Source organism: Ambystoma mexicanum, chromosome 6q (assembly GCF_040938575.1).
Source record: "Ambystoma mexicanum isolate Mex_15411 chromosome 6q, UKY_AmexF1_1, whole genome shotgun sequence".
Lineage (NCBI taxonomy): Eukaryota > Metazoa > Chordata > Amphibia > Caudata > Ambystomatidae > Ambystoma > Ambystoma mexicanum.
Window position 1 is genome coordinate 1,486,557,130 of NC_090937.1, and position 16,389 is coordinate 1,486,573,518.

Consider the following 16,389-nt stretch of genomic DNA (forward strand, 5'->3'; position numbering starts at 1 on the left):
TTTCAGGACACCGCGAGTGTTCTTAGAACACATTCAACTTGCCAGCGAACAATACGGACAGCGTCCTCAGGACATCCCCATTTAACATTTCAGGACACCGCAAGTGTTCATAGAACACTTTCAACTTGCCAGAGAACAATATGGACAGCCTCCTCAGGACACCCTCATTTTATTTATTTACGAACATTTCAGGACACCACAAGTGTTCTTAGAACACTTTCAACTTGCCAAAGAACAATATGGACAACGTCCTCAGAACATTCCCATTTTGTTTATTTACGAACATTTCAGGACACCGCGAGTGTTCTTAGAACACATTCAACTTGCCAGCGAACAATACGGACAGCATCCTCAGGACATCCCCATTTAACATTTCAGGACACCGCAAGTGTTCATAGAACACTTTCAACTTGCCAGAGAACAATATGGACAGCCTCCTCAGGACACCCTCATTTTATTTATTTACGAACATTTCAGGACACCACAAGTGTTCTTAGAACACTTTCAACTTGCCAAAGAACAATATGGACCGCGTCCTGAGGAAACCCCCATTTTGTTTATTTATGAACATTTAAAGGACACCACAACTGTTCGTAGAACGCTTTCAGCTTGCCACCGAACAATAAGGACAGCGTCCTGAGTACACCCCCATTTTGTTCATTTACAAACATTTCAGGACACTGCAAGTTTTCTTAGAACACATTCAACTTGCCAAAGAACAATACGGACAGCGTCCTCAGAACACCCCCATTTTGTTCATTTACGAACATTTAACGGACACCACGAGTGTTCTTAGAACACTTTCAACTTGCCAGAGAACAATATGGACCGCGTCCTGAGGACACCCCCATTTTGTTTATTTATGAACATTTAAAGGACACCACAAGTGTTCTTAGAACACTTTCAACTTGCCATTGAACAATACGAACAGCGCCCTCAGAACACTCCCATTTTGTTTATTTATGAACATTTCAGGACATCGCAAGAGTTCTTAGAACACATTCAACTTGCCAGCGAACAATACGGACAGCGTCATCAGGACACCCCCATTTAACATTTCAGGACACCGCAAGTGTTCATAGAACACTTTCAACTTGCCAGAGAACAATACAGACAGCCTCCTCAGGACACCGTGCTTTTGTTTATTTACGAACATTTCAGGACACCGCGAGTGCTCTTAGAACACATTCAACTTGCCAGCGAACAATACAGACAGCGTCCTCAGGACATCCCCATTTTGTTTATTTAAGAACATTTCAGGACACCACAAGTGTTCTTAGAACACTTCCAACCTGCCAAAGAACAATATGGACAGCGTCCTCAGAACACCCCCATTTTCTTAATTTACGAACATTTAACGTACACCACGAGTGTTCTTAGAACACTTTCAACTTGCCACAGAACAATACAGACAGCATCCTGAGAACACACCCATTTTGTTAATTTACCAACATTTCAGGACACTGCAAGTGTTCTTAGAACACATTCAACTTGCCAAAGAACAATATGGACAGCGTCCTCAGAACATTCCCATTTTGTTTATTTACGAACATTTCAGGACACCGCGAGTGTTCTTAGAACACATTCAACTTGCCAGCGAACAATACGGACAGCGTCCTCAGGACATCCCCATTTAACATTTCAGGACACCGCAAGTGTTCATAGAACACTTTCAACTTGCCAGAGAACAATATGGACAGCCTCCTCAGGACACCTTCATTTTATTTATTTACGAACATTTCAGGACACCACAAGTGTTCTTAGAACACTTTCAACTTGCCAAAGAACAATACGGACAGCGTCCTCAGAACACCCCCATTTTGTTCATTTACGAACATTTAACGGACACCACGAGTGTTCTTAGAACACTTTCAACTTGCCAGAGAACAATATGGACCGCGTCGTGAGGACACCCCCATTTTGTTTATTTATGAACATTTAAAGGACACCACAAGTGTTCTTAGAACACTTTCAACTTGCCATTGAACAATACGAACAGCGTCCTCAGAACACCCCCATTTTGTTTATTTATGAACATTTCAGGACACCGCAAGTGTTCTTAGAACACATTCAACTTGCCAGCGAACAATACGGACAGCGTCATCAGGACACCCCCATTTTGTTAATTTACGAACATTTGACGTACACCACGAGTGTTCTTAGAACACTTTCAACTTGCCACCGAACAATAAGGACAGCGTCCTGAGTACACCCCCATTTTGTTAATTTACGAACATTTCAGGACACCGCAAGTGTTCTTAGAACACATTCAACTTGTCAAAGAACAATACGGACAGCGTCCTCAGAACACGCCCATTTTGTTCATTTACGAACATTTAACAGACACCACGGGTGTTCTTAGAACACGTTCAACTTGCCAGCGAACAATACGGACAGCGTCCTCAGGACATCCCCATTTAACATTTCAGGACACCGCAAGTGTTCATAGAACACTTTCAACTTGCCAGAGAACAATATGGACAGCCTCCTCAGGACACCCTCATTTTATTTATTTACGAACATTTCAGGACACCACAAGTGTTCTTAGAACACTTTCAACTTGCCAAAGAACAATACGGACAGCGTCCTCAGAACACACCCATTTTGTTCATTTACGAACATTTGACGTACACCACGAGTGTTCTTAGAACACTTTCAACTTGCCAGCGAACAATAAGGACAGCGTCCTGAGTACACCCCCATTTTGTTAATTTACAAACATTTCAGGACACCTCAAGTGTTCTTAGAACACATTCAACTTGCCAAAGAACAATACGGACAGCGTCCTCAGAACACCCCCATTATGTTCATTTACGAACATTTAACAGACACCACGAGTGTTCTTAGAACACTTTCAACTTGTCAGAAAACAATATGGACCGCGTCCTGAGGACACCCCCATTTTGTTTATTTATGAACATTTAAAGGACACCACAAGTGTTCTTAGAACACTTTCAACTTGCCATTGAACAATATGAACAGCGTCCTCAGAACACCCCCATTTTGTTAATTTACGAACATTTAACGTACACCACAAGTGTTCTTAGAACACTTTCAACTTGCCAGCGAACAATACAGACAGCGTCCTCAGAACACCCCCATTTTGTTAATTTACGAACATTTCAGGACACCGCAAGTGTTCTTAGAACACATTCAACTTGCCAGCGAACAATACGGACAGCGTCCTCAGGACAGCCCCATTTAACATTTCATGACACCGCGAGTGTTCATAGAACACTTTCAACTTGCCAGAGAACAATAGGGACAGCCTCCTCAGGACACCCTCATTTTATTTATTTACAAACATTTCAGGACACCACAAGTGTTCTTAGAACACTTTCAACTTGCCAAAGAACAATACGTACAGCGTCCTCAGAACACCCCCATTTTGTTAATTTAGGAACATTTAACGTACATCACAAGTGTTCTTAGAACACTTTCAACTTGCCAGCGAACAATACGGAGAGCGTTCTCAGAACGCCCCCATTTTGTTAATTTACGAACATTGCAGGACACCGCAAGTGTTATTAGAACACATTCAACTTGCCAAAGAACAATACGGACAGCGTCCTCAGAACACCCCCATTTTGTTAATTTACAAACATTTTAGGACACCGCAAGTGTTCTTGGAACAAATGTAACTTGCCAGAGAACAATACGGACTGCGTCCTCAGAACACCCCCATTTTGTTCATTTACGAACATTTAAAGGACACCGCAAGTGTTCTTAGAACACATTCAACTTGCCAAAGAACAATACGGACAGCGTGTTCAGAACACCCCCATTTTGTTCATTTACGAACATTTAACGGACACCACGAGTGTCCTTAGAACACTTTCAACTTGCCAGAGAACAATATGGACCGCGTCCTGAGGACACCCCCATTTTGTTTATTTATGAACATTTAAAGGACACCACAAGTGTTCTTAGAACACTTTCAACTTGCCATTGAACAATACGAACGGCGTCCTCAGAACACCCCCATTTTGTTTATTTATGAACATTTCAGGACACCGCAAGTGTTCTTAGAACACATTCAACTTGCCAGTGAACAATACCGACAGCGTCATCAGGACACCCCCATTTTGTTAATTTACGAACATTTAACGTACACCACGAGTGTTCTTAGAACACTTTCAACTTGCCAGCGAACAATACAGACAGCGTCCTCAGGACAGCCCCATTTTGTTAATTTACGAACATTTCAGGACACCGCAAGTGTTCTTAGAACACATTCAACTTGCCAAAGAACAATACGGACAGCGTCCTCAGAACACCCCCATTTTGTTTATTTACGAACATTTCAGGACATCGCGAGTGTTCTTAGAACACATTCAACTTGCCAGCGAACAATACGGACAGCGTCCTCAGGACAGCCCCATTTAACATTTCAGGATACCGCGAGTGTTCATAGAACACTTTCAACTTGCCAGAGAACAATAGGGACAGCCTGCTCAGGACACCCTCATTTTATTTATTTACAAACATTTCAGGACACCACAAGTGTTCTTAGAACACTTTCAACTTGCCAAAGAACAATGCGGACAGCGTCCTCAGAACACCCCCATTTTGTTAATTTACGAACATTTAACGTACACCACAAGTGTTCTTAGAACACTTTCAAATTGCCAGCGAACAATACGGAGAGCGTCCTCAGAACGCCCCCATTTTGTTAATTTACGAACATTTCAGGACACCGCAAGTGTTCTTAGAACACATTCTTCTTGCCAAAGAACAATACGGACAGCGTCCTCAGAACACCCCCATTTTGTTAATTTACAAACATTTTAGGACACCGCAAGTGTTCTTGGAACAAATGTAACTTGCCAGAGAACACTACGGACAGCGTCCTCAGAACACCCCCATTTTGTTAATTTACGAACATTTAAAGGACACCACAAGTGTTCTTAGAACACATTCAACTTGCCATTGAACAATACGAACAGCGTCCTCAGAACACCCCCATTTTGTTTATTTATGAACATTTCAGGACACCGCAAGTGTTCTTAGAACACATTCAACTTGCCAAAGAACAGTACGGACAGCGTCCTCAGAACACCCCCATTTTGTTAATTTACGAACATTTAACGTACACCACGAGTGTTCTTAGAACACTTTCAACTTGCCACCGAACAATAAGGACAGCGTCCTGAGTACACCCCCATTTTGTTCATTTACGAACATTTCAGGACACCGCGAGTGTTCTTAGAACACATTCAACTTGCCAGCGAACAATACGGACAGCGTCCTCAGGACAGCCCCATTTAACATTTCAGGACACCGCGAGTGTTCATAGAACACTTTCAACTTGCAAGAGAACAATAGGGACAGCCTCCTCAGGACACCCTCATTTTATTTATTTACAAACATTTCAGGACACCACAAGTGTTCTTAGAACACTTCAACTTGCCAAAGAACAATACGGACAGCGTCCTCAGAACACCCCCATTTTGTTAATTTACGAACCTTTAATGTACACCACAGGTGTTCTTAGAACACTTTCAACTTGCCAGCGAACAATACGGAGAGCGTCCTCAGAACGCCCCCATTTTGTTAATTTACGAACATTTCAGGACACCGCAAGTGTTCTTAGAACACATTCAACTTGCCAAAGAACAATACGGACAGCGTCCTCAGAACACCCCCATTTTGTTAATTTACAAACATTTTAGGACACCGCAAGTGTTCTTGGAACAAATGTAACTTGCCAGAGAACAATACGGACAGCGTCCTCAGAACACCCCCATTTTGTTAATTTACGAACATTTAAAGGACACCACAAGTGTTCTTAGAACACATTCAACTTGCCATTGAACAATACGAACAGCGTCCTCAGAACACCCCCATTTTGTTTATTTATGAACATTTCAGGACACCGCAAGTGTTCTTAGAACACATTCAACTTGCCAAAGAAAAGTACGGACAGCGTCCTCAGAACACCCCCATTTTGTTAATTTACGAACATTTAACGTACACCACGAGTGTTCTTAGAACACTTTCAACTTGCCACCGAACAATAAGGACAGCGTCCTGAGTACACCCGCATTTTGTTCATTTATGAACATTTCAGGACACCGCAAGTGTTCTTAGAACACATTCAACTTGCCAAAGAACAATACGGACAGCGTCCTCAGAACACCCCCATTTTGTTCATTTACGAACATTTAACGGACACCACGAGTGTTCTTAGAACACTTTCAACTTGCCAGAGAACAATATGGACCGCGTCCTGAAGACACCCCCATTTTGTTTATTTATGAACATTTAAAGGACACCACAAGTGTTCTTAGAACACTTTCAGCTTGCCATTGAACAATACGAACAACGTCCTCAGAACACCCCCATTTTGTTTATTTATGAACATTTCAGGACACCGCAAGTGTTCTTAGAACACATTCAACTTGCCAGCGAACAATACAGACAGCGTCATCAGGACACCCCCATTTAACATTTCAGGACACCGCAAGTGTTCATAGAACACTTTCAACTTGCCAGAGAACAATACGGACAGCCTCCTCAGGACACCCCCCTTTTGTTTATTTACGAACATTTCAGGACACCGCGAGTGCTCTTAGAACACATTCAACTTGCCAGCGAACAATACGGACAGCGTCCTGAGGACACCCCCATTTTGTTTATTTACGAACATTTCAGGACACCACAAGTGTTCTTAGAACACTTTCAACTTGCCAAAGAACAATACGGACAGCGTCCTCAGAACACCCCCATTTTCTTAATTTACGAACATTTAACGTACACCACGAGTGTTCTTAGAACACTTTCTACTTGCCACCGAACAATACGGACAGCATCCTGAGAACACACCCATTTTGTTAATTTACCAACATTTCAGGACACTGCAAGTGTTCTTAGAACACATTCAACTTGCCAAAGAACAATATGGACAGCGTCCTCAGAACATTCCCATTTTGTTTATTTACGAACATTTCAGGACACCGCGAGTGTTCTTAGAACACATTCAACTTGCCAGCGAACAATACGGACAGCGTCCTCAGGACACCCCCATTTTGTTTATTTACGAACATTTCAGGACACCACAAGTGTTCTTAGAACACTTTCAACTTGCCAAAGAACAATACTGACAGCTTCCTCAGAACACCCCCATTTTCTTAATTTACGAACATTTAACGTACACCACGAGTGTTCTTAGAACACTTTCAACTTGCCACCGAACAATACGGACAGAATCCTGAGAACACACCCATTTTGTTAATTTACCAACATTTCAGGAAACTGCAAGTGTTCTTAGAACACATTCAACTTGCCAAAGAACAATATGGACAGCGTCCTCAGAACATTCCCATTTTGTTTATTTACGAACATTTCAGGACACTGCAAGTGTACTTAGAACACATTCAACTTGCCAGCGAACAATACGGACAGCGTCCTCAGGACATCCCCATTTAACATTTCAGGACACCGCAAGTGTTCATAGAACACTTTCAACTTGCCAGAGAACAATATGGACAGCCTCCTCAGGACACCCTCATTTTATTTATTTACGAACATTTCAGGACACCACAAGTGTTCTTAGAACACTTTCAACTTGCCAAAGAACAATACGGACAGCGTCCTCAGAACACCACCATTTTGTTAATTTACGAACATTTAACGTACACCACGAGTGTTCTTAGAACACTTTCAACTTGCCAGCGAACAATATGGACAGCGTCCTCAGAACGCCCCCCTTTTGTTAATTTACAAACATTTCAGGACACCGCAAGTGTTCTTAGAACACATTCAACTTGCCAAAGAACAATACGGACAGCGTCCTCAGAAAACCCCCATTTTGTTAATTTACAAACATTTCAGGACACCGCAAGTGTTCTTGGAACAAATGTAACTTGCCAGAGAACAATATGGACAGCGTCCTCAGAACACCCCCTTTTTGTTAATTTACGAACATTTAAAGGACACCACAAGTGTTCTTAGAACACTTTCAACTTGCCATTGAAAAATACGAACAGCGTCCTCAGAACACCCCCATTTTGTTTATTTATGAACATTTCAGGACACCGCAAGTGTTCTTAGAACACATTCAACTTGCCAAAGACCAGTACGGACAGCGTCCTCAGAACACCCCCATTTTGTTAATTTACGAACATTTAACGTACACCACGAGTGTTCTTAGAACACTTTCAACTTGCCACCGAACAATAAGGACAGCGTCCTGAGTACACCCCCATTTTGTTAATTTACGAACATTTCAGGACACCGCAAGTGTTCTTAGAACACATTCAACTTGCCAAAGAACAATATGGACGCGTCCTGAGGACACCCCCATTTTGTTTATTTATGAACATTTAAAGGACACCACAAGTGTTCTTAGAACACTTTCTCCTTGCCAGCGAACAATACGGACAGCGTCCTCAGAACACCCCCATTTTGTTAATTTACGAACATTTCAGGACACCACGATGTTCTTAGAACACATTCAACTTGCCAGCGAACAATACGGACAGCGTCCTCAGGACAGCCCCATTTAACATTTCAGGACACCGCGAGTATTCATAGAACACTTTCAACTTGGCAGAGAACAATACGGACAGCCTCCTCAGGACACCCTCATTTTATTTATTTACAAACATTTCAGGACAACACAAGTGTTCTTAGAACACTTTCAACTTGCCAAAGAGCAATACGGACAGCGTCCTCAGAACACCCCCATTTTGTTAATTTACGAACATTTAACGTACACCACAAGTGTTCTTAGAACACTTTCAACTTGCCAGCGAACAATATGGAGAGCGTCCTCAGAACACCCCCATTTTGTTAATTTACGAACATTTAACGTACACCACAAGTGTTCTTAGAACACATTCAACTTGCCAAAGAACAATACGGACAGCAACCTCAGAACACCCCCATTTTGTTAATTTACGAACATTTAAAGGACACCACAAGTGTTCTTAGAACACATTCAACTTGCCATTGAACAATACGAACAGCGTCCTCAGAACACCCCCATTTTGTTTATTTATGAACATTTCAGGACACCGCAAGTGTTCTTAGAACACATTCAACTTGCCAAAGAACAGTACGGACAGCGTCCTCAGAACACCCCCATTTTGTTCATTTACGAACATTTAACGGACACCGCAAGTGTTCTTAGAACACATTCAACTTGCCAAAGAACAATACGGACAGCGTCCTCAGAACACCCCCATTTTGTTAATTTACGAACATTTAACGTACACCACAAGTGTCCTCAGAACACTTTCAACTTGCCAGCGAACAATACGGAGAGCATCCTCAGAACGCCCCCATTTTGTTAATTTACGAACATTTCAGGACACCGCAAGTGTTCTTAGAACACATTCAACTTGCCAAAGAACAATACGGACAGCGTCCTCAGAACACCCCCATTTTGTTAATTTACAAACATTTTAGGACACCGCAAGTGTTCTTGGAACAAATGTAACTTGCCAGAGAACACTACGGACAGCGTCCTCAGAACACCCCCATTTTGTTAATTTACGAACATTTAAAGGACACCACAAGTGTTCTTAGAACACATTCAACTTGCCATTGAACAATACGAACAGCGTCCTCAGAACACCCCCATTTTGTTTATTTATGAACATTTCAGGACACCGCAAGTGTTCAAAGAACAGTACGGACAGCGTCCTCAGAACACCCCCATTTTGTTAATTTACGAACATTTAACGTACACCACGAGTGTTCTTAGAACACTTTCAACTTGCCACCGAACAATAAGGACAGCGTCCTGAGTACACCCCCATTTTGTTCATTTACGAACATTTCAGGACACCGCGAGTGCTCTTAGAACACATTCAACTTGCCAGCGAACAATACGGACAGCGTCCTCAGGACAGCCCCATTTAACATTTCAGGACACCGCGAGTGTTCTTAGAACACTTTCAACTTGCAAGAGAACAATAGGGACAGCCTCCTCAGGACACCCTCATTTTATTTATTTACAAACATTTCAGGACACCACAAGTGTTCTTAGAACACTTTCAACTTGCCAAAGAACAATACGGACAGCGTCCTCAGAACACCCCCCATTTTGTTAATTTACGAACCCTTAACGTACACCACAGGTGTTCTCAGAACACTTTCAACTTGCGAGCGAACAATACGGAGAGCGTCCTCAGAACGCCCCCATTTTGTTAATTTACGAACATTTCAGGACACCGCAAGTGTTCTTAGAACACATTCAACTTGCCAAAGAACAATACGGACAGCGTCCTCAGAACAACCCCATTTTGTTAATTTACGAACATTTCAGGACACCGCAAGTGTTCTTAGAACACATTCAACTTGCCAAAGAACAATACAGACAGCATCCTCAGAACACCCCCATTTTGTTCATTTACGAACATTTAACGGACACCACGAGTGTTCTTGGAACACATTCAACTTGCCAAAGAACAATACGGACAGCGTCCTCAGAACACCCCCATTTTGTTAATTTACGAACATTTAACGTACACCACAAGTGTTCTCAGAACACTTTCAACTTGCCAGCGAACAATACGGAGAGCGTCCTCAGAACGCCCCCATTTTGTTAATTTACGAACATTTCAGGACACCGCAAGTGTTCTTAGAACACATTCAACTTGCCAAAGAACAATACGGACAGCGTCCTCAGAACACCCCCATTTTGTTAATTTACAAACATTTTAGGACACCGCAAGTGTTCTTGGAACAAATGTAACTTGCCAGAGAACACTACGGACAGCGTCCTCAGAACACCCCCATTTTGTTAATTTACGAACATTTAAAGGACACCACAAGTGTTCTTAGAACACATTCAACTTGCCATTGAACAATACGAACAGCGTCCTCAGAACACCCCCATTTTGTTTATTTATGAACATTTCAGGAAACCGCTAGTGTTCAAAGAACAGTACGGACAGCGTCCTCAGAACACCCCCATTTTGTTAATTTACGAACATTTAACGTACACCACGAGTGTTCTTAGAACACTTTCAACTTGCCACCGAACAATAAGGACAGGGTCCTGAGTACACCCCCATTTTGTTCATTTACAAACATTTCAGGACACCACAAGTGTTCTTAGAACACTTTCAACTTGCCAAAGAACAATACGGACAGCGTCCTCAGAACACCCCCATTTTGTTAATTTACGAACCTTTAACGTACACCACAGGTGTTCTTAGAACACTTTCAACTTGCCAGCGAACAATACGGAGAGCGTCCTCAGAACGCCCCCATTTTGTTAATTTACGAACATTTCAGGACACCGCAAGTGTTCTTAGAACACATTCAACTTGCCAAAGAACAATACGGACAGCGTCCTCAGAACACCCCCATTTTGTTAATTTACAAACATTTTAGGACACCGCAAGTGTTCTTGGAACAAATGTAACTTGCCAGAGAACAATACGGACAGCGTTCTCAGAACACCCCCATTTTGTTAATTTACGAACATTTCACGTACACCACGAGTGTTCTTAGAACACTTTCAACTTGCCACCGAACAATAAGGACAGCGTCCTGAGTACACCCCCATTTTGTTCATTTACGAACATTTCAGGACACCGCAAGTGTTCTTAGAACACATTCAACTTGCCAAAGAACAATACGGACAGCGTCCTCAGAACACCCCCATTTTGTTCATTTACGAACATTTAACGGACACCACGAGTGTTCTTAGAACACTTTCAACTTGCCAGAGAACAATATGGACCGCGTCATGAAGACACCCCCATTTTGTTTATTTATGAACATTTAAAGGACACCACAAGTGTTCTTAGAACACTTTCAGCTTGCCATTGAACAATACGAACAGCATCCTCTGAACACCCCCATTTTGTTTATTTATGAACATTTCAGGACACCGCAAGTGTTCTTAGAACACATTCAACTTGCCAGCGAACAATACGGACAGCGTCATCAGGACACCCCATTTTGTTTATTTACGAACATTTCAGGACACCACGATGTTCTTAGAACACATTCAACTTGCCAGCGAACAATACGGACAGCGTCCTCAGGACAGCCCCATTTAACATTTCAGGACACCGCGAGTGTTCATAGAACACTTTCAACTTGCCAGAGAACAATATGGACCGCGTCATGAAGACACCCCCCATTTTCTTAATTTACGAACATTTAACGTACACCACGAGTGTTCTTAGAACACTTTCAACTTGCCACCGAACAATACGGACAGAATCCTGAGAACACACCCATTTTGTTAATTTACCAACATTTCAGGACACTGCAAGTGTTCTTAGAACACTTTCAACTTGCCAAAGAACAATACGGACAGCGTCCTCAGAACACCCCCATTTTGTTAATTTACGAACCCTTAACGTACACCACAGGTGTTCTTAGAACACTTTCAACTTGCCAGCGAACAATACGGAGAGCGTCCTCAGAACGCCCCCATTTTGTTAATTTACGAACATTTCAGGACACCGCAAGTGTTCTTAGAACACATTCAACTTGCCAAAGAACAATACGGACAGCGTCCTCAGAACAACCCCATTTTGTTAATTTACGAACATTTCAGGACACCGCAAGTGTTCTTAGAACACATTCAACTTGCCAAAGAACAATACAGACAGCATCCTCAGAACACCCCCATTTTGTTCATTTACGAACATTTAACGGACACCACGAGTGTTCTTGGAACACATTCAACTTGCCAAAGAACAATACGGACAGCGTCCTCAGAACACCCCCATTTTGTTAATTTACGAACATTTAACGTACACCACAAGTGTTCTCAGAACACTTTCAACTTGCCAGCGAACAATACGGAGAGCGTCCTCAGAACGCCCCCATTTTGTTAATTTACGAACATTTCAGGACACCGCAAGTGTTCTTAGAACACATTCAACTTGCCAAAGAACAATACGGACAGCGTCCTCAGAACACCCCCATTTTGTTAATTTACAAACATTTTAGGACACCGCAAGTGTTCTTGGAACAAATGTAACTTGCCAGAGAACACTACGGACAGCGTCCTCAGAACACCCCCATTTTGTTAATTTACGAACATTTAAAGGACACCACAAGTGTTCTTAGAACACATTCAACTTGCCATTGAACAATACGAACAGCGTCCTCAGAACACCCCCATTTTGTTTATTTATGAACATTTCAGGAAACCGCTAGTGTTCAAAGAACAGTACGGACAGCGTCCTCAGAACACCCCCATTTTGTTAATTTACGAACATTTAACGTACACCACGAGTGTTCTTAGAACACTTTCAACTTGCCACCGAACAATAAGGACAGCGTCCTGAGTACACCCCCATTTTGTTCATTTACAAACATTTCAGGACACCACAAGTGTTCTTAGAACACTTTCAACTTGCCAAAGAACAATACGGACAGCCTCCTCAGAACACCCCCATTTTGTTAATTTACGAACCTTTAACGTACACCACAGGTGTTCTTAGAACACTTTCAACTTGCCAGCGAACAATACGGAGAGCGTCCTCAGAACGCCCCCATTTTGTTAATTTACGAACATTTCAGGACACCGCAAGTGTTCTTAGAACACATTCAACTTGCCAAAGAACAATACGGACAGCGTCCTCAGAACACCCCCATTTTGTTAATTTACAAACATTTAAAGGACACCACAAGTGTTCTTAGAACACGTTCAACTTGCCATTGAACAATACGAACAGCGTCTTCAGAACACCCCCATTTTGTTTATTTATGAACATTTCAGGACACCGCAAGTGTTCTTAGAACACATTCAACTTGCCAAAGAACAGTACGGACAGCGTCCTCAGAACACCCCCATTTTGTTAATTTACGAACATTTCACGTACACCACGAGTGTTCTTAGAACACTTTCAACTTGCCACCGAACAATAAGGACAGCGTCCTGAGTACACCCCCATTTTGTTCATTTACGAACATTTCAGGACACCGCAAGTGTTCTTAGAACACATTCAACTTGCCAAAGAACAATACGGACAGCGTCCTCAGAACACCCCCATTTTGTTAATTTACAAACATTTTAGGACACCGCAAGTGTTCTTGGAACAAATGTAACTTGCCAGAGAACAATACGGACAGCGTTCTCAGAACACCCCCATTTTGTTAATTTACGAACATTTAAAGGACACCACAAGTGTTCTTAGAACACATTCAACTTGCCATTGAACAATACGAACAGCGTCCTCAGAACACCCCCATTTTGTTTATTTATGAACATTTCAGGACACCGCAAGTGTTCTTAGAACACATTCAACTTGCCAAAGAACAGTACGGACAGCATCCTCAGAACACCCCCATTTTGTTAATTTACGAATATTTCACGTACACCACGAGTGTTCTTAGAACACTTTCAACTTGCCACCGAACAATAAGGACAGCGTCCTGAGTACACCCCCATTTTGTTCATTTACGAACATTTCAGGACACCGCAAGTGTTCTTAGAACACATTCAACTTGCCAAAGAACAATACGGACAGCGTCCTCAGAACACCCCCATTTTGTTCATTTACGAACATTTAACGGACACCACGAGTGTTCTTAGAACACTTTCAACTTGCCAGAGAACAATATGGACCGCGTCATGAAGACACCCCCATTTTGTTTATTTATGAACATTTAAAGGACACCACAAGTGTTCTTAGAACACTTTCAGCTTGCCATTGAACAATACAAACAGCATCCTCAGAACACCCCCATTTTGTTTATTTATGAACATTTCAGGACACCGCAAGTGTTCTTAGAACACATTCAACTTGCCAGCGAACAATACGGACAGCGTCATCAGGACACCCCATTTTGTTTATTTACGAACATTTCAGGACACCACGATGTTCTTAGAACACATTCAACTTGCCAGCGAACAATACGGACAGCGTCCTCAGGACAGCCCCATTTAACATTTCAGGACACCGCGAGTGTTCATAGAACACTTTCAACTTGCCAGAGAACAGTATGGACCGCGTCATGAAGACACCCCCCATTTTCTTAATTTACGAACATTTAACGTACACCACGAGTGTTCTTAGAACACTTTCAACTTGCCACCGAACAATACGGACAGAATCCTGAGAACACACCCATTTTGTTAATTTACGAACATTTCAGGACACTGCAAGTGTTCTTAGAACACATTCAACTTGCCAGCGAACAATACGGACAGCGTCCTCAGGACATCCCCATTTAACATTTCAGGACACCGCAAGTGTTCATAGAACACTTTCAACTTGCCAGAGAACAATATGGACAGCCTCCTCAGGACACCCTCATTTTATTTATTTACGAACATTTCAGGACACCGCAAGTGTTCTTAGAACACTTTCAACTTGCCAAAGAACAATACGGACAGCGTCCTCAGAACACCCCCATTTTGTTAATTTACGAACATTTAACGTACACCACGAGTGTTCTTAGAACACTTTCAACTTGCCAGCGAACAATATGGACCGCGTCATGAAGACACCCCCCATTTTCTTAATTTACGAACATTTAACGTACACCACGAGTGTTCTTAGAACACTTTCAACTTGCACCGAACAATACGGACAGAATCCTGAGAACACACCCATTTTGTTAATTTACCAACATTTCAGGACACTGCAAGTGTTCTTAGAACACTTTCAACTTGCCAAAGAACAATACGGACAGCGTCCTCAGAACACCCCCATTTTGTTAATTTACGAACCCTTAACGTACACCACAGGTGTTCTTAGAACACTTTCAACTTGCCAGCGAACAATACGGAGAGCGTCCTCAGAACGCCCCCATTTTGTTAATTTACGAACATTTCAGGACACCGCAAGTGTTCTTAGAACACATTCAACTTGCCAAAGAACAATACGGACAGCGTCCTCAGAACAACCCCATTTTGTTAATTTACGAACATTTCAGGACACCGCAAGTGTTCTTAGAACACATTCAACTTGCCAAAGAACAATACAGACAGCATCCTCAGAACACCCCCATTTTGTTCATTTACGAACATTTAACGGACACCACGAGTGTTCTTGGAACACATTCAACTTGCCAAAGAACAATACGGACAGCGTCCTCAGAACACCCCCATTTTGTTAATTTACGAACATTTAACGTACACCACAAGTGTTCTCAGAACACTTTCAACTTGCCAGCGAACAATACGGAGAGCGTCCTCAGAACGCCCCCATTTTGTTAATTTACGAACATTTCAGGACACCGCAAGTGTTCTTAGAACACATTCAACTTGCCAAAGAACAATACGGACAGCGTCCTCAGAACACCCCCATTTTGTTAATTTACAAACATTTTAGGACACCGCAAGTGTTCTTGGAACAAATGTAACTTGCAAGAGAACACTACGGACAGCGTCCTCAGAACACCCCCATTTTGTTAATTTACGAACATTTAAAGGACACCACAAGTGTTCTTAGAACACATTCA